Genomic DNA, 21376 nt, shown 5'->3' on the forward strand with positions numbered 1-21376 from the left:
TGTTTTTAAGAAATCTTAGTCATTTTTCTGGCCATAGCAGGTACCCAGCTGCTGAAAATGTGGCTTTCTCTGTGTATTCTGGGTAGATTTGTTCCAGAACACATAGAAGAAGAGTGTACAAAGACTTCATAGCCGTCAGACAGGCTCCTGAGAAAATGTATGCCTCACCTTTGCCAATTTTCCCCCACTATGTCCTTGCAGGTGATGACCACAGAGACAAGGTGGATTTGTTACTGTAGGTGCCATTACTTCTGCCACCAGCTTCTCCAGTACAGTGACAGTCTTCTTTGTGCATGGAAACTCTGCTCTTTCCTGTGTTGCAGTGGATACCTCCTGCAGATAAGAAATGGTTAACTGAGAAATGCTCATGTTGGGATATCATCGATGAGACTTTAATTTGGGCATGGTGACTGTTTCCCTTGCTTCCACTTGACTCAATCCCAGGAGCCTCAGTAGAGGAAATTATATTGCACAAGAAACTCAAAGTGATGGAATTGCTTAGTACTCCCATAAATATACATTTATAATTTTCATTTGCCATGTAGTAAATTAAAAAAATAAGATCTATTAAATTTTTTCAAAAATTCAAAGCATATCTAAACATCTAATATATAAATTAAGTGCCCTTTTCTCTCCTAATCCTATCTCCGAGTTTTCCTCTATTAAGGGAGTTGTGTGCCTTCTTTAAGTAGATAGATGCACACACACAGACACCAGCTATTTTAGGGGGTTCTGGAAGTAGAGCTATATTGTACACATTATTCTGCAAATTTGCTTTCATTTAACAGTTTTTTCAATGCCCTTTTTTCTGTTTCAGTAATACATACCTGTGTCATCTGTTGAATGACTGCATGATTGTTTTGTACATGAAATATAATTAAATGTTTTAAACATTTCTTATTCATAGATATTTATGTTAGTACCAAATTCTGTGCAATGAACCTCCCTATATATCAATAATTTGCATTTGTCTATTATATCATAATAAATTACTTAGCAGTTAAAATACTGGGATTAAGTATATGCATATTTCAAATTTTGAAAATGATTGCATGATTTCCTTAAATACATGGTAACAACTTAATCCTCAAATGAACATGAATGAGATTGCCAACTTTCCCACAATCTCACAGATAATGAATTTTATGAATATTTGAGATCTTTGCCAGTGTGATAGCCCAAACTATTGTCTTAAATTGTATTTCTTTTGTTTTTGAGTTTGATCATTTTTTCATATGTTTATTAGCCATCTGTATTTTTTATTTTATGTCCAATTTTGGGGCTGTGGGGAGGTTTTAGTCCTTTGCTGATTTCAAAGAGCTCATTTATTATTGGGGGAATAAGCTTTGGATTGTCACGCATTACAGATATTTTTAACATACTTTTAAGCTTCGTTTTTGTTATAAGAATGTATTTGATTGTTATATGTCCAGGTATAACCATGTTCACTTCTATGGCTTCTGAGTTCATGTCATTTTGGAAAGATATTTATACTGATCTCATAGAACTCTTCATCTATGTTAACTTCTAATTCTTTTGTGTTTTTTTAATTCAAGTTCTTAAATCACAGAAATTTTTTTATTTGAAATCTTAAAGTTGCCAAGTTATTTGCCATTACCTGCGATTATTTGCCAATAATTGCCCATTTATCTGTAATGCCATCTTGCACATATGCTGTATTCTCATCTATGACTGACTCCATTTTTGTTCTGTGGGTTGTGTGTCTCTTCTTCTGCCTCCTGTCTCGTGTCTTCTCTTAGAAGAAATTACAGTTTAGACTGCAATTTCATCGACTTTTAATAAATTAATTTAGGGGAGAATTGGTTTTTAATAATAGTCTTCCTATTCAAGGACAAGGTATGTCTGTCTTTTTATTCAGTAATTTTAATTATTGTTAATATTTTCACTTTGTGGCAGGAGTATCTTCCTTCAGTTTATTTTCTTACTTGATAATTTTTCTGTATCTGAAAAGTTTTGTGTTGTTTTAGGGGTAAGTGGTCTCCTTCCTCTTTTTCATGGAGTTTCTTTTTTCAAATTACATACTAAATCCTTTGAAAATACTGATAGTTGTGATTCTCCTCTCCCGGATTATCTGGATTGTGGAAATATCACTCACCCTTGATTTAGTTAGGTTTTAATGGACCCTTCTTGGTTTGACCAGCATGTTTCTGGTCTATTACACAAAAAGACTCTCAGAGACAGCTATAAGCAAGCAAAGCTGAGTTTATTAAAACTACAACAGAAAGGGAAAACAGTACTTTGACAAGGTTTAGTAGTATTTCAAAGGCAGGAAATTAAGGTTGTGAGGGATGGGATGACGGTTTAAGGTAGGAATTTCAAGGCAGAAAACTGTCTTGTTGTTTGGTCATTACGTCATATCTAACTCTTTTGCAACCCCACGGCTCCTCTGTTCATGGGATTTCCCAGACAAGAATACTGGAGTGGGTTGCCATTTCCTTCTCCAGGGGATCTTTCTGACCCAGGGATTGAATCCACATCTCCCGCATTGGCAGGTGGTTTTCTTTACCACTGAGTCACCAGGGAAGCAAGGAACTGGTTAGGAGAGGGCAAAATTCATCCTGTGAGAGTTTAAACCTGGTGAAAGAGTAAGATGAAAATGTTGATTGAATTTAGATAATCAAATTTTTGTCTGATGAATGAGCTATTTCCCTATGTGAATAATATATTATCAATGATAGAAGAACTGTTTGGGTAGATGAACAAATTTGAGTGTATTTGTTGGTTTACAGTTCTGTCTTGTTTATAAGACCCTGATGGGGGTGGTATCAGGTCTTATTAGTTCCAATAGTTAAGTTATTTTGATGTAAATGATCTCAGTCATCAAAATGCCAATTTTAAATTTGAGATTCTTATATATTATGTTAGGTAAAGTCTCTTAGCTTCTACATATTTCTTAAGGAATTTTCATCAAAACCAAGTGGTGAAATGTAACCAAATACTTTTTGCATAAACAATTATATTATTCTTTAAACTTTTGTCATTGTGAAATAATCCATTTTTACTATTGAAATTTTTTTATTCCTTTTATTGTTCATTCAACAAATTCCTTTTGGTTTTAATTTCACTATTGAATTATGAGTATCTTCGTTTGATTTGGAATTTTTGCAGGAATACTGCTAACTGAAATTGATCTGTAATTTTATTTTTTGTTCTATTTTTGTCATGTTTGTATATTGGATTTTCTGATTGTGTTTAAATAATTTTAGGATTTTCTTTTTATTCTGTGCTCTAGAATAGGTTGGAAAGCTTTAGCTTTCATCAGCAGTTAAGCAAACACATAATTTAAGTCATCTGAACTCTCCTTTGTGTTTTTGGTGGTTTTCACATTTTCTATGGTTATTGCTTATTTTTTGTTTTATACCTTACATTTAACTTGTTTCCTAGTAGAAAATCACAGTCAAGTAGATTTTCAAACACAGTAGAATGAAGTAATTCAAAATGTTCATTAATTTCTCTCATTTCAACTAATATCCATTTCCATCCAGTTTTGATTATTTCTGCTGTGTCTTTTTTAATGTAGTAAGTTTGACTCATGGATTTTTAGTATCACTCGTTGTCCATTCCCCTGTTCCCCAGTCAGCTCTCAGGTATTACTTATCAGTGTATCTTTTTAATGTTTTCATTAATTTATTTTTTCTACATTCCCTTGTGGTTTTTTTCCTAATGAATTCTTAAACATGTGTAATTCATTGATTTTAAAGTGTTCTTGGTAATGGAAGACTTCCTCTGTTCTGATTTTTATAAAAATTCATAATTAACACATTGTAAGCATACAGAGTATAAGGAGAAAAGAACTATGACCTTGCAAATACCAGTAATCCAGGTTCTACCACATTTTGCCATATTCACTTCATGATGCTTTTGAAGTATTTTTAAATAAGTTAGAGAACTCATAACACTGATTTCCTCCAGAAGCATTTTACATTTTTCACTTTCATTTTTCAAATCATAATATATGTTACAAAATTCAAAATTTACAAAGGGATTTTCACCTTTTCAGTGAAAGGTAATTTACCTTTTCAGTTCTATCTTCCATAGCCACCCAATTTCCCTTTCCTGGAGACAGCTAGTCTTATGGTTTCTTGTGTCTCCTTTCAAACATATATATACACACATCACAAATACACATCCCCAAATGTGTGTGAGTATATACATAGATACACACACCCACACATACTTTCGTAATGTTCTGTACTTCCTTTTATTTTATATATTTATGTAATATATAAATATTTTTAATATTTCTAACAGATACCTCATATCAGTAATGAGAATTTCTTACTTTTTAATATTTATACTTTTATGTAGGTAAAATTAATATAGTTAAATTCATGCATCTTAATTGTGTAATTCAATGAGTTTTCTTAAAAGTATATACCCATGTAACTGTCACCTTATTCAGGAAGTAGAATGTTTTTATTACTTGAGAACTTCCTCTACTGCTTCCTTCCTCCTAAGCCTAATTCTCATAGGAGACAATATTCTGATTTCTATCGTCATAGATTAGTTTTACCTGTTCTTGCAATTAATTAAATTGAATCACACAGTATATGTCTGACTTCTTCCACTCATCATAATGATATTGAGATTTATACATATTATTCCCTGTACCAGTAGGTTTAAATTTTTTCTATTTAATTGTAAAGTAGAGTAATGTTCCATTGAATGGGACTATTACAGTTTATTATTCATTCTCCTGTTGATGGGCATGAGGGTTGTTTCCAGTTTTTAGTTATTTTGAATATGTTGGCAAATCTTTCATACAATTACCTAAAAATGGAATTTGCTTGATTGTAAGATATAGTTTGCTTAATTTTATGAGAAACTGTCATAGAGTTTTCTAAATAGGTGAAACTTTTCACACTCATACCTGTGATATATGATATTTTCTACTATCCATCATCACCAATTTTGAAGTTGTCATTCTCATACTCACTTGAGTAAGTGTGAGATCTTATCTTATTGTGACTTCAGTTTATAGTTTGGTCATTTAAGAAGATACATTTTTATAAGATTAGCTGCCAGTTATAAATCTTTGGTAAAGTTTCTGTTTAATTTTTCCTAAAATTTTATTTATTATTTTGAAATAATTTTTAGACTTACAGGAAATTTTCCAAAAATAGTACAGAGGATACTTGTGTATTCTTTACCCTGATTTTCTAATGTTAACATCTTATATAACCATTTTATAATATTAATAGTTAAAGCAATCTTTGAAATATGTAAATACTATTGGTTAGTCTGAAGACCATAATTTCATTTTATTGTTTACCCCGTGGATGTTCGTCACATTGTTTTTTTTATTAATCAACTTATTTTAATTGGAAGATAATTACTTTACAATATCGTGGTGGTTTCTGCCATACATCAACATCAATCAGCCATAGGTGCACATGTGTCCCTCCATCCTGAACCCCCCTCCCATTTCCCTCCCCACCCCATCCCTCTGGGTTGTCCCAAAGCACCAGCTTTGGGTGCCCTGATCATGCATCGAACTTGCGATGGTAGTCTATTTTACATATGGTAATATACATCTTTGAGTGTTGTTCTTTTAAATCATCCCACTCTTGCCTTCTCCCACATAGTCCAAAAGTCTGTTCTTTACATCTCTTTTGCTGCCTTGCATATAGGATTGTCATTACCATCTTTCTAAATTCCATATATAGGCATTAGTATATTGTATTAGTGTTTCTCTTTCTGACTTAATTTCACTCTGTATAATAGGCTCCAGTTTCATCCATCTCATTAGAACTGACTCAAATGTGTTCCTTTTCATAGCTGAGTAACATTCCATTGTGTAAATGTACCACAGCTTCCTTATCCATTCATGTGTATATGGGCATCTAGATTGCTTCCATGTCCTAGCTATTGTAAATAGTGCTGCAGTGAACATTGGGGTACATGTATCTCTTTCAATTCTGGTTTCCTTCGTGTATATGCCCAGCAGAGAGGTTGCTGGGTCATATGGCAGTTCTATTTCCAGTTTTTTAAGGAATCTCCACTCTCTTCTCCATAGTAGCTGTTCAATTCAGTTCAGTCGCTCAGTCATGTCCAATTCTTTGTGATCGCATGGACTACAGCATGCCAGGCTTCCCTGTCCCTCACCAACTGCCAGAGCTTGCTCAAACTCATGTCTGTTGAGTCAGTGATGCCATCCAACCATCTCATCCTCTGTCATCCCCTTCTCCTCCTGCCTTCAATATTCCCTAGCATCAGGGTCTTTTCCAGTGAGTCAGTTCCTCACATCAGGTGGCCCAAGTATTGGAGTTTTAGCGTCAGCATCAGTCCTTCCAATAAATATTCAGGACTGATTTCCTTTAGGATGGACTGGTTTGATCTCCTTGCAGTCCAAGGGACTCTCAAGAGTCTTCTCCAACACCACAGTTCAAAAGCATCAATTCTTTGATGCTCAGCTTTCTTTATAGTCAAATTCTTATATCCATACATGACTATGGGAAAAACCATAGCTTTGACTAGATGAACCTTTGTCTGCAAAGTAATGTCTCTGCTTTTTAATATACTGTCTAGGTTGCTTATAGCTTTTCTTCCAAGAAGCAAGTGCCTTTTAATTTCATGGCTGCAGTCACCATCTGCAGTGATTTGGAGCCCAAAAAATAAACTGTCATTGTTTCCCTATCTATTTTCCATGAAATTATAGAACCAGAGGCCATGATCTTGGTTTTCTTAATGTTGAGTTTTAAGCCTACTTTTCAGTCTCTTCTTTCACTTTTATCAAGAGACTCTTTAGTTCCTCTTCACTTTCTGCCATAAGGGTGGTGTCACCTGCATAACTGAGGTTATTGATATTTCTCCCGGCAATCTTGATTCCAGCTTGTGCTTCATCCAGCCCGACATTTTGCATGATGTATTCTGCATATAAGTTAAATAAGCAGGGTAACAGTATACAGCCTTGATGTACTCCTTTCCCAATTTGAAACCAGTCCATTGTTCCATGTCTGGGTCTAACTGTTGCTTCTTGACCTGCATACAGGTTTCTCAGGAGACAGGTGAGGTGGTCTAGTATTCCCATCTCTAAGAATTTTCTAGTTTGTTGTAATCCACATCATCAATAGTTTAGTCAGTGAAGCAGAAGTAGATGTTTTTATGAGATTCTCTTGCTGTTTCTGTGATTCAGCAGATGTTGGCAACTGAATTTCTGGTTCCTCTGCCTTTTCTAAAATCCAGCTTATACATCTGGAAGCTCTCAGGTCATGTCCTGTTGAAGTCTAGCTTGAAGGATTTTGATCATTACCTTGCTAGCATGAGAAATGACCACAGTTGTGGTGTTGTTTGAACATTCTTTGTGATTGGAATGAAAGTGATCTTTTCCAGTCCTGTGTCCACTGCTGAGTTTTCTAAATTCACTGGCGTATTGACTGCAGCACTTTAACAGCATCATCGTTTAGGATTTTAATTGGCTCAGCTGGAATTCCATCACTGGATAAAATGTTTTAAAGCTTCTTTGTAGTTTTCTTTAAATCTCATGGGTTTTGTGCAATTTTTGCTTTATAAAATCTGATTCTATGGTATTTACACTTAATGGAGTCAATTCAGTTTTATCTTCCTGTGGATTGCAATCATCTTATTTTTCTATTGAAAGCTCTTTAAATTTCTGGTGTGTTATTTTGAAAAACATTTTGTTGCATTATATTTTTAAGGTTAATATGACTTTTTAGATGAGATATTATAATCTTTTTCTCATTTATATGACAGGAAGTGCTGTTTTTATTTGCATATGCCATTTTATAATCCTCTCGTTTTAAAGTGACTTATGGTGTTTTATATGACTTTAATCTGTTTTTATGTAACTTGTATTTCCTCCATTTTACTCATTTAGAAGATATATTGCGTGTGTATTTTGCTTAGGTTACATACATACCTTTAAATTATATGGTGAAGCAAACATATATTTTAATTTGATGAACTTAATAGAGGCTTTCTTTTCTGAGAGAAGAAAATATCACATATCTAGGGTGTGTCTTCTAATTATTACCTCCCAGCAATGGACAGGTATTTGGGATTCGGTGTCAGGTTGCCTACTTTAGGACAAGGGGAGTCTGGTCACTGTACTCTTCTTTCCCTTCCAACCCAACTTTGGGAACTCAAGGAACACCTAGTCCACCCTCCATCCCTGCCCCCGATCCTCAAGATCCCTGCTGATACACGACACTCCGTGCTTAGGGGTCACAACTGTCCTCTGGGAAGCAGCATTGACTGCTTTCCTGTGAACGATCCCATTATCTACCTGGTAATGCTCTGTTCCCACCATCTCTACACCACAGCATTGCACTGGTTTAGGGCAGCCAAGAGTGGAGAAGAGACTTGTATGATACTGTATGATAGCACTTAGGTGCTATTTAAAAACAATATGAATGAATGCACATGCAAAATAAAAACAAACTCACAGATTTAGGGGCTTCATTGGTGGCTCACTGATGAAGAGCCTGCCTGCCAGTGCAGGAGATATGGGTTCAATCCTTGGGTCAGAATGATCCCCTGGATGAGGAAATGTCAACCCACTCCAGTATTCTTGCCTGGACAATCTCATGGACAGGGGGAGCCTGACAGGTTACAGTCCATGGGGTCACAAAGAGTCAGACATGACTTAGCAGCTACACGGTAGGATTCCTTATTCATATAGTAAAATAATTAATAACTGACAATAAATGTTTTTATTATTAAGTACACAATTAAAGGTAGTATAGTGTGTGTACAGGTATTTGGGATTCAGTGTCAGGTTGCATATTTTAAGCACTTTCATGCATTGGAGAAGGAAATGGCAACCCACTCCAGTGTTCTTGCCTAGTGAATCCCAGGGACAGGGGAGCCTGGTAGGCTACCATCTATGGGGTCACACAGAGTCGAACACAACTGAAGCGACTTAGCAGCAGCAGCAGCAGCAACAGCAGCAGCAGAGTGTGTGCTGAAACGTTTGTAAATCTTTAACTTTAAAAATTCTCCAATTAACCCATATGTTTTAGAATAGTACAAATTTGACATATAATATATGTAATTATTTTATATATGTGTCTAAATTGTGAACATACTCATAGTGCCTTCCTAAAATTGCTCTTTTAAATAATAAATGTCTTCATAAACAGATAAAGCAGCTTGGAGTGAACAGATGCTGGGAACAGCAACAATAATGGTAGTCATTATAGTAACTGAGGCAAAATTTGAACTCACATATATTTTAACTGCAGAACTATTTGCTTAACCATTTTACCTCGATTCTGTCCACATCCTTGCTTCATTTTGTTGGCATAATCTCAGATTTTAATCCCCTAGTTAACATATTGCATTTATATAACTATCTTTAATTTTAATATCCTTAGAAATATATTATATTACACAAAGTCAAATTAGTGAATTTATTTCATTATTGGATTCTGTTTTGCAGTACCACATACACTGTATAATCAACAATAATTATGTATCAAAAAGAATTTGGTTGTCACCTCTTGCTCCATGGTACTTCCTTCACATCACTTATATCTTTTTTCCCCCATTGGAAGTAGTATATTCTCAAAAAGAACTGTTCAAGAAGCACTCTGGAAATAATATAATTCCTCAGTCTTGATATTATTAGTCACTCTTTGCATTTCCTCATAATTACCTTGATTAATCATTTATCTTGGTTATAAGTAAAAGATATATTACACAATACCTTATAAGGAGAAAAGGGAATTCTTAAGCTTCTATAACCATGATGAGTCTTCAATCTCTGTGGAATCCAGGAGTCCAGGATCTAAAGAAGCATCTGACTTCTGCCGATCTCTCATCTCTTGGTTATGTTTCTTGGCTTTAATTCTACATCTTTTTTATGTAGATGACTGGCAAAAAAAAAATTAAGTTCTAAAGTCAGTTTATCTATTTGAGTAAAATGTGAACTTTTTTCTCCCCTTTTGTATGTAGAAGTCCAAGAGTGGAGAAGTGGGCCTGACTTGAGTCACTAAGATGTTCACTGACTCAAAAAGAGGGACGATGAGTAGTCTGCTTATATCCCCAGTGGAGGTAGGGTACCTCATGAATATCAGCTCTTCCAATGCCTCATAATCTAGAAGAGAATGTCCTCTAAGAGAAAGGGAAATGGAGTTAGCTGCAAAAATGGCCAGCCAGCTATAAAGTTTAAATGCGACTACTTGCCACCAATGTGCCAAGTGTGCTAATGCAAGCCTTTATGACCATGCATGTCAATAATTACCACAGGCTTACATTATCAAACAATCCTACATATCACCAAATATGCATTATAACCTGATAGACAACATGAAGGACTCCCTCCCTGCTAGAGTATGTTTAATGATCAAAAGAGTTCAGCTTTCTAGGGGCTTTAAAAGGTATATGATGACAGTAGTTGGAGAGTTCCTCCTTTATGGACTATTATGACTTAAAAATTCCTTATATCAGGACTTCAGGGTTAGGCTTTAGATTTCAAATTTGTATATGCAGTTCTCTTGAAGCACATAGGCAATTTGATTGAGGAGACATCTTGAGATATGAAACATAATTGGGCACTATTATTTATCATGGTATTTAAATCAAGACTCTACCTTTAGAGAAAAAGTAGTTCTTTCTGTCTTGGCCTCAGGCTGCTGAAATGAGTAATAATGCATCACTTATTTCCTGAGGCAGTAACCTAAATGGACTCTTTTAAGGGTCAGTGATTCAGGAAATAAGTGTACATCTGGAGGTGTTGGTGAAGATTTCTCATCTCACTCTGACTTGGAAAGAATATGGCTATTGCAAATTTTCTACTTTCATGACAATTTGACCTTCAGATTCCTACATTTTATATGCAGAAAAGATCTACAAAGCTGTGTGCTATTCCCTGCTCTTAAAAGAGCAGCTTGGGATGGCACTTATTTCATTGTGGCGGCACCATGTGGCTGACTACCACACTGTTGACATTATTACATTTTTTGATAAAGATCCAAAGACTTCAGGTCATGAATATCCAAAAAGCTATGTTAATGCACTGCATTGGTATAATCTCAAAATTATTGGCAATTTTCCATTGGAAAGCCCAACCAGTTAGACATAGAATATAAGAGTATGGTAGAACTTCCTCAAAGGAACTAGGGAGTAAAGAATGTAATATATGTTAGGCACACAAATTATTCTTTTTTGCTTTGATTCCTTTCCACTGAAATATGTGTGAGCTCCCAACCTCCACCCTGCTTGCTCATCCTTCATCTCAGGCTCTTTTCATGCTATTGTAGAATTGAGTGTATAAAATTAAATTAATATTTCTCTTCCTAGCACTTATAAAATAAACAAAAGGAACAAACTTGAAAAAGAAACTGTGTCTCTAATATATAATAGAAATAGGACATTAACCTGTACTACAAATGGAAAGGTTTCATCCACCTAAATGAAAATAGTACCAGTTGAAGGAAAACACTGGAGATCATTCATTTCTCTAATTGCAATTGGAGTTCTGATTTTTAAATTTTATTTGCAGACATATAAATGCAGTATTAACAACTCTTAGAAGAAGCAGCTAATTCTGTTCTGAGTAGACCATAGGGGAAGCAATACCAACTGGGTGTTATATTTATACAATTTAAAATGGCAGGGCTCAGTATTTTCTGTCTCTGACCTGTAACTGAGAATCCTGCTCTAGACAGCATACCTGGTGTCAGACCACAGGGAACCCTCTTCAGCATGTTCCAAGCTCTTCTAGGTAATATTGACCTTCCTCTACCTGGGTTTAGAGGACAATTAGATTCATCATTAACAAAATTAGAGGCATAATTTGAGAAAAAGTTAGCAAAAAATACTATCTACATAAAACTTCAGGGAGAAGTTATGTCATCATTCTTAGACTTCTTTGTAATTTAGTTATTGTTTTTATTTGAATTACTGTCAATGGTTGTTTCATCCTTGATAAACTGTAAGCTTGAGACTGTCGTTTTCATATTTAGATACTAGTACTTCTTATACTTTTCTGGTCATGATATGTGTTCAATAAATACAATGATTAAAGAAATGGGCGATTATATGTATTACATATTTAGACACACATATGTATGTTATATATATACACATAAAAAGCTATATATAGATTTAAGAATATGCAACTGCATATATACACGCACACATACACATTATTCTTTCAGTCTGATGTGAGTTTTAGTGAGTATGAACAAATGTGTAAAGTTCAAAGGATATAATGAAGAAAGATAATTTGAGGTTAGTGTCAGAGATGCAGGTGTGATATAGATGACAGGAGTGCATTAACAACTTCACATTGTCTGTCAGCACTATGCTGAGTTCCATGAAATCAGCCAGAGGAAGGATTATGCTCTTCTTATGTCTAGTACAGTACTGGGCATAGAGTACATGCTGTAGCAGTGCTTATCTATTGAATAAATTACCAAAACTTTTTGGTAATTTATTCAGTGATAAACTACCAAATGATTGATTTGAATGATTGAGTGCATGGACAAAGAGGATCTGTTCCCTACCTGCTGTGGGAAGTTTCTTTTAGTTTCTCCATGAAAGAGACAGTTGTATCTGGAGAGAATCCATAGCTAAAATAATGATGAGATTTCATTTTGGAGGTCATGGTGGGTCTTTTCTTAGCCCATCTTAAAAAATATTACAAACATAATGCTGTATGGGCTTGAACTGATACAGTTCCTTCCTTTGGAAGGGTTATTTGTTGTTTGATTAATATTATACATTGAATGACCAAATAAATGCAGAAGTATATGTGATAAAGCTATCCTTTCATTACCACTTAATGAAATTTTGCTATGTACCAGCCTCATGTTTACCCTGTATTGTCATCTTTCTTATATAATCTATGTATGTACATCTAGGTATGGCTTACATCCACTTAAAGAGAAACTCCAATGTTTAGAGCTCAAGGAAGGTGTCTTGGGACATACATTGCCCTAGTGACAGAGCAGCTACCTCTACAGCAGCTGGGTAGAATGCCTACTCCAATAAAAATATAAGCTTACTCCCTCACATACTCAACCTAATTTTTCTCTGTCCTTTAAATCCCTGATTCTGGCTGAGATGTAATAGGCATTAAATGGTTATGGTCCACTTACATGCCTTGTCTCCAGATACTCAGAAACCTCTAAAATTAAAAAATCAGAAAACTAAAACTATAGAACAGTTTATTTTATATAGTTACTAAATAACCAGAAGTAAGCTGAAGTGTAAGAAAGTAAGGGAGTATGTCACTTAATGAAATCATATGTAGGGAAGAAAAACACTGAGGGGGAGAAAACAATGTAAGAATCATCACCATGAACACTATTTTTATTGAGCCAATCTATTCTAGCCCCTGTGTGTTCAATCACTTACTTGCGCTCGACTTTTTGAGACCCCATGGACTCCTTTGTCCTTGGAATTTTCTAGGCAAGAATACTGGAGTGGGTTGCCATTTCCTACTCCAGAGGTTCTTCCTGACCCAGGTGTCGAACCTATGTTTCTTGCATCTTCTGCACTGGAAGGCGGATTTTTCACCACTAGGATCACCTGGAAAGCCCCTATGGTTGCTGCTTAATATAATCCTACCATGTCATCTTTAGAGCAAACCTAGATATTATTTTCTCCACCTTAAGGTAAATAATTTATACTAGTGTCTTCCCTGGTGGCTCAGATGGTAAAGTGTCTGCCTACAATGCAGGAAACCTGGGTTTGATCCCTGGGTTGGGAAGATCCCCTGGAGAAGGAAATGGCAACCCACTCCAGTACTCTTGCCTGGAAAATCCCATGGACAGAGGAGCCTGGTAGGCTACAGTCCGTGGGGTCACAAAGAGTCGGACATGACTGAACGACTTCACTTCACTAGCATATATATTAGTCTTAACTTTGAACTTCTGGATTCAAAGCCCACATTCTAGGATATCACTCTGTGTACCAGCATATAATATGCTTTAAATTCATCTATTCACCCTAAACATATTTATGGATCATGTAGTATGAGAAAGTTTCTCTTCTAGGCAGTGGAGAAATAGCTGTGAGCAAGATAATAAGGGCCCCTGCAATCATGGAAATAGAATATATTAGTAGGTACAATTGCATACTCATTAAGGAAATGAGTGCCGGAATAGATTTCCTGGATTCCAATTCCCATTCACCGTGGTTTCCTGGTTGTCTCTGTAGTGAGTGGAAGTAGATGTGCCAGCCATTACCAAAATTAAAAGAGATAATAACATCTGGCACATTATGTGTTCAATAAAAATTGCTGGTGACTCTGAGAAAATATACATTTTAAAATAACTGATTACATTACATACAGCAAATGCTAGCTCCTGAAAAATATCACCAAAGCTTGTTCCTTTTAAGACCGTAAGAGCCCATCTTGGCAGAGTCTCAGGAGTATATCACAGAGGGCAGTATACTCTGAAATTTCATTCAAGTTAGATCTTTTCATTGTGGGAACTTGAGAAGGTAAGCAATACAGAGTTCCCCTTGAGTGGTAAGGCTTGGATTCTAACATCAAGATTAATTTTTTTTTCTTCTAGAATTAAATTATCTGAGGATCTCTTCTTAGAGTAGAAATTGATGGGTCAAAATACAACCTGGGTCATGTCCGAAAGTATACTGACGGCAGAACTTAGTTTATCAAGGTAGCAGATTCCTCTAGTGTGCAGGATGTTACCAAGAAACTTTTGCTTCACTAATCTAATACCAGTCTTTCATAAATACATAGTGATCTGTTTAAAGCCAAAATACCCCTAGGAGATTGTCAAATATTTTTGTAATGTCTCAGTGTTACTGATCAAGAATCTTTTAGTGCTAGACAATAAATGTAGTATCAATATCATTGATAGATCTAAAGCAAAAATAGTGAATTTTATGAAATCTGAGAAAATGAGACACCTCCAAGTAGATATTTTTGTTCTGCAGTTCTCATGAAATTCTATTCCTGTGAAAGTTCAGTTACAAAAGCTGACTTCCACCAAAGACCTGCCAGTATTGTTTTCATAGACATAGGAAACTCCTTTTCCAGATATAACAGGATAGTAATTTTAGATTTCTGTCTGTCTAGTATATTGTTGTGTTTGCCTTGTCTTCAGTGATTGGGCCTCAGTTTCTGATTCATTTCAAAGAATGAAACCAAGAGAAATTGGGTGGCTCACCATGGAAAATGTGTACAAATTCAACAATCAGTTTGATTATATGCTTTAACCCTTCACAAATAAAATGTGTTATGTGTTTTTATTAGACTCATACTAAGGAGTGATTACATGCAAAATAAATACAATAATATAAATAATAAATGCCTTATAAGTAACATAATTAAATGTAACCAAAACCTTAAACCAGGTAGATAAGAAAATAAACAATGAAGGAATACAAATTAAACCATGACAGTTTGTCAGATTTTTTTGTGGATCTTAAGGAGAAGCCATTTCTTTCCAAAGAATATCTGCTTCTAATCCATCCTAAGATTTCTTAGCTTGAGGTCTCCAGTAATGATTTAAGATGGTTTATCCCTCTTTGATTGAAAGATATCACACTTAAGTATCAACCTCGTGAAATTTTACTTCTGCACCAGCCTCACCATCCTCAACAGTACTTGATAAGGCTTTTCCCCCCCAGAGTTTGAAGGCTGTTTTTCCCTCCCAAATTTTAGACCAGACCTCCAGAATTTAACAGTTGTTTAAAAGAATATTAGGGCTTCCCTGGTGGCTCAGATGGTAAAGAATCTGCCTGCAATGCAGGAGACCCAGCTTTGATCCCTGGGTTGGGAGGATCCCCTGGAGAAGGAACTGGCTTACCCAATCCAGTATTCCTGCCTGGAGAATTCCATGGGCAGAGGAGCCTCGTGAACTACAATCCACAGAGTCACAAAGTCACAAAAAACTGAGAGACTAACACTTTCACTTTCTAGGAGATTATTGAGGAAAATCATTTGTGTCATTTGATTTAAAGGAGACCCTAACCTAAAATCAAGCTGGCATAAATTCTACTTGTTTAACTGCTATGACTATTTATTGTAACAAAGTTAAGACATATATGTGGTGGTCTCTGAGGATTCCAATGAAGTTGAATCAGAACACCAAGTTTGTCCACATTACTCAGATAGGAATTGGTACAAAGTTTTATTATAAATAAAACTGGATGAATTGCTGATGACTCATCTGAAATATTTGGCCAGGATTTCTTACAATAGAGCAGAGTCCAGAAGTAGAGGTGATATTACTAGACTTGTCCTGTTACTAACTCAAAAGGAACAATTCAATGAACCCCAAGAATTAAGCTCGTTGTCATTAAAGCAATCGTTAGGCCATGGGAGTTTGAATGAAGCTGAGAATGTTGCTGATTTGACCTTAAGATTTCTGTTTTTTCTATCTTTCCTGAAGATTGAAGGAATGTGGGCAGTAAGGTTACTGTGTGACTGGAAGAGATGTGCAAAACTTCAATTACAGTCTCAGTAAAATGATTGTGCCTAGTATTATCTCAGAAATAGTTTGGGAACACAAAATCATGTAATATATTGCTACTGGCAGAGCTGGAATTCTCCAACAAGGCTTTAGGCCCCCCACCCCTCCAAAAAAGCAATTATGATATATATTTAAAGCACATTCCAGAAAGTATGAAATCTGTTTGGACATGTTTAAAGGAATTCTAAGGTTTGGGCTCTTATCCATACCCCACCTTTACAGTTTTATCAAGAACAACAAATGAGTATTCACCAGACACCTTCAGTGACTTTGTAAAGTTTCTCCACCAGGCTGATTATATACAGTAGTCAATTTGTCTTTGCTGTGATAGATAATTTCATGTTAAATGTTTGTAATTCTCCATTTGATGTCACCTGGTATAGCTAAGTATCCATAATACTTAGAGCATTATCCATCTAGAGCAGTAGAGATTATTCTCATGTAATTTACCTGCAGATTCCTCCCGGTAACTGTGATAACTCTGGAGCCAATGGAGCCAACAGGCTATTTGAATCTCTCAAAAGATATAATCATGAGGGACAGGATGTTAGTGAGCGCTGCCTGTTAGGGCATTTAGTTTTCATGGTATCCTCTCATGATGGGTGTTTACTTTTATAACAGCCACTTCTTTAGAAAACTTCAGAGCACTCTAAAGTTACTTAATTTGCTGACCATTCTTTGTTGAGGCTCCTCCAGAAATCAAGAACCCTGTTTATTCTTAAAGATTTCAAAAATAACGGACTACACTCAAAGTATACTTATTATCACTCTGTGTCACTCTCTTAGGAACCATGGACTACACTCAAAGTATACTTACTATCACTCTATCACTGTCTTACATCTCTCTAACTAATCAGATCTGTGGAATGTAATGAGTTCTGCCTTGTGGATATATTTTGCCTTGGGACATAGTCTAAATATGCTGTTGATTTTCCTGAGTGACAAGTATAGGCTATTTTGATCCAGAGTGACACTAACAAAAAACTAGATCATGAATCTACCACTATAAAGTATACTGCCTCAAGGAGTTACTGAAAATGGTATGCGTGTTGTACTATAGGGAAACAGGGAAAAACTATTCTATTTATGGCTCTGAGGTCCTAAATAAATCTCTGTCTCTGTCAAGTAGGTGTTTGGAATTGGAGGGTTAAGGTATTATAAGGACTGGTATAAGTTTTTTACTTCCATTCTTAGTCCTCAGTTCCTGGTTTTAGAAGATACAGTGGAAGTTTGGATAGCAACTTAGATGGATAAATCTAAACTGTGTTTAGCCCAAACAGTCCTGCCTATGTAAGTAGAAATTCTTGTGCATAGGAATGGGTGCTTCCTTGAGATCTTCAGTTTGGGCTCAGTTTAGATACAAAAATAGCAGTGTATCAGTTTCTAAATTATCCATATTCTTTATGTGGAGGGGAGTCCTCAAGGACTTGAGGCCTAGACTATCCAGAGAATATTTAGCTTGAAATTCCATTTATACAGTGATTCTCTACCTATCAAGAAAGTAGAGATGGTATTACAGTGGAAGAACAAGTGTAATTTAGATAAAGTTATTGGGTTATTGGAGAAATCTACCACCTGAATACTTGTCATTTCTAAGGAACAAGTTATATAATAGTGGTAGTGTTTAAAATTGATACAGCACCCATATTGATTTTTTTAATTGCAAGTTTATCCTTTAACGTTGTTATATTTTTGACTTTAAGGGTAAAATGTAGGTTATTAGTTGCCTGATACGCACTTAAAGCACCTTGATTGATTGCTTATTTCTTTTTTTTTTTTTTACTGTTTAGATTCTCAGCTAATGCAAGACAATTATTTTCCCAAAGTACTTAATGTTTACAGGTGTCTGGGCTGGGAGGATGTAGTTTTGTCTCTAGTCTGATTTTTTTTTTTATTATAAAACTCAATGTTTAGTGCAGTGCTGCAGATCTAATAATGTGAGTATTTCCCTTTCTAGTTTTTTTGTGTTCATATTAAATCCTCTATTTCCGGTTTAAGTTTATTTGTATCCTGTTCCATATTTTTTAATACTTGTTATCTAATATAAAGTACCCTATTTAATATTTTTAATGAGTATTTGCCTTCTTGCACTAGAATGTAAACATATTGAGCATAGAGATTTTTGTGTGTCCTTTACTGTATTAATACTAATGCTCTGACTGTGAGAAACATAAAAATTAGCTTAAATTTTAAAACCAAGTGCTAAACTTACTTCAAATTATTGGTCTGGTAAGGGAGAAACTGAAAGAGAAATTTCAATATTTTGCTTTTTGAAGAAAAAAACAAAATTACATAGAATTTTGAGGATGAGCGAAATTTGACTAAATTTATAATAAGCAGCATTTGGGGTAAATCAAAGCAAAAATGACATTGACTGGATGGATTGATTTGATCAAACCTAAATAGAGATGATTGGAAGGATTGGAGAGTAAATCAGTTCTATTCAGTTAAGTTTAGTCGCTCAGTCGTGTCCGACTCTTTGCGACCCCATGAATCACAGCACGCCAGGCCTCCCTGTCCATCACCAACTCCCGGAGTTCACCCAGACTCACATCCATCCAGTCAGTGATGCCATCCAGCCATCTCATCCCCTGTTGTCCCCTTCTCCTCCTGCCCCCAGTCCCTCCCAGCATCAGAGTCTTTTCCAATGAGTCAACTCTTCGCATGAGGTGGCCAAAGTCTGGAGTTTCAGCTTTAGCATCATTCCTTCCAAAGAAATCCCAGGGCTGATCTCCTTCAGAAGGGACTGGTTGGATCTCCTTGCAGTCCAAGGGACTCTCAAGAGTCTTCTCCAACACCACACTTCAAAAGCATCAATTTTTCGGCGCTCAGCCTTCTTCACACACCAACTCTCACATCCATACATGACCACTGGAAAAACCATAGTCTTGACTAGACGAACCTTTGTTGGCAAAGTAATGTCTCTGCTTTTGAATATGCTATCTAGGTTGGTCATAACTTTCCTTCCAAGGAGTAAGCATCTTTTAATTTCATGGCTGCAGTCACCATCAGTTCTAGTAGTGTTTGCTAAATGTAAAGATTTAGTTAAAAACCAGTTTTAACCACTTTTACAGCTTCCTGAGCAGTGGGTAATTTTATCAGGAAAGTAGAATTTACAGCATTTTTGTACATGTGGATGAGGTCCTTCTGGCAAATGTGACTTTTTTTTAAATCTCACCATCCAAACCTAAACATAAATGTGAGAACATAAAGTTCATTGTTATTTAAATACCCTTACTTGCCTTTGTAGATAATTTTAATTTTTCCTAAATTAAAAATTTAAATATCAATAACATTTGAAAAGTAATTTGCCAACCATTCATGTTGATGTATGGCAAAACCAATGCAATATTGTAATTAGCCTCTAATTAAAATAAATTTTAAAAAATAAAAATAAAAAATATGGTTGATCACTGAACAACATGAATTAGAGGTACAAATAAGTCTTCCCTCCCCAGTTGAAAATCTGTATATAACTTTACAGTCAGCACTCTGTGTCTGTGGTTCTGCATCCAAGGATCCACATTCACAGTCTCAACCAGATCCTGTAGTACATACTTGTTGAAAACAATTTGTATAATAAATGGATCTACACAGTTGAAATCATGTTGTTCAAGGGTCAGCTGTATCAATGAAATGGAAAAAAATTCCTTAAGAACACAGCTAGTGAAAAAAAATCACAAGAATAAATAGAAAGTATAAATTGTCCTATATCTGGTAAAGATACTGAATCCAAACTGAAAATCCTTCCAAATGAGACTACTCCAGTCATGAATATTCTCACCAGTAGATTTTTACAAGTGTTTAAGGAAAAAATATAGTATTAATTCCCATTTTCTCAGAAGAGCTTAACTAAACCTGATAACACTGTTAAAAATGAATTTATAGGATATGACTACTATGAATATAGATGCAAACATCCTAAATATAATAATAGTAAACCACATTGCATAAAATATGTCAAAACTAATGCATCAGAACCATTTGTGACTTATTTAATAAAAGTTGCTTTTTTACATTAAAAAAATAAGACTTCTGGTTTCAACTCTGAAATATGAAGGGATAAGAAGTCATTATTTCTGTACTTACAGCAAGATAAAGGTAGGAAAACTGAGAAAAATCAACGATTTCCTTGGATCCATCAGAAGCCTGAAGCTGCAAAGAAAACTGCCACCCCAAAATCTGGAGAGACAGACGTCCATTGAGATACAGGTGAGATCTGCTAGTTGAAACAGAAGCTACAAATTGGTAGGAAAATTCAACTGCAATTTAGATGAAGAGATGGGCTGAATGTAGAATGAAGTGAAAGGGAGAAACTTCTGGAAACTCTTACACTTTTGTGGGCTTTACCTACAAGAACCTCACATGTTTCTTAAGATAAGGATTTGAGAAAAAAAAAAAAAACAAACCAAGACACCCTTATGACTCTGGAACTAGGGTGGTGGAGGAGAGTGATCCTTGTGAAATAAACCCAAAGAATTTTCCATAACTGAGGCCTAATCTTCAGAGGAAAGACTGGAAATTTGAGGGAAGGGCATTCCTCTAACTCTGGCCTTTTATAGCCCTTCAGTCTTACCAATCAGAAAACACACACACACAATTGTCAATAGAGGTCAGTGCTTCAAGGAAATAGATTCGGAACACTAGAGTCAGGGAAAAGGGTAGGGGACAAGAAGGAAAACAACTATGCTACTTTAGAAACACTTGTAAAGGCCACAATCCTAAGACATAGGCAAACAAAACCAGAGACTTATTCAAAAATGTTGTGGATCACTCAACTCCCCCACAAGCTTACCATCCCACCAATAAGCTTCACTATAATAACAGTGGATACAGTTGAAAGAGCTTCAAGACAATAGCTCTCTCAGAAGTACTTAGGGAAACCCAGAGTCAAGAGAGGAGACAAAAACAAACACACTAAAGTAATTTAACACTTCTGA

General features: G+C 35.5%; 1 protein-coding gene across 8 annotated transcripts in view; it reads left to right on the forward strand.

Annotated features, from left to right (window-relative positions):
* Positions 1-20844, forward strand: part of LOC109575459 (uncharacterized) — a 234718-nt gene extending 213874 nt beyond the window's left edge. For all 8 annotated transcript variants that reach the window (XM_070775949.1, XM_070775947.1, XM_070775944.1 and 5 more), the window contains one exon: positions 202-20844. The gene's annotated coding sequence lies outside the window, so the exon portion shown is untranslated. The remainder of the gene's footprint in view (positions 1-201) is intronic.
* Positions 20845-21376: the final 532 nt, after the last annotated feature.

This window comes from Bos indicus, chromosome 21 (genome assembly GCF_029378745.1).
Source record: "Bos indicus isolate NIAB-ARS_2022 breed Sahiwal x Tharparkar chromosome 21, NIAB-ARS_B.indTharparkar_mat_pri_1.0, whole genome shotgun sequence".
NCBI lineage: Eukaryota > Metazoa > Chordata > Mammalia > Artiodactyla > Bovidae > Bos > Bos indicus.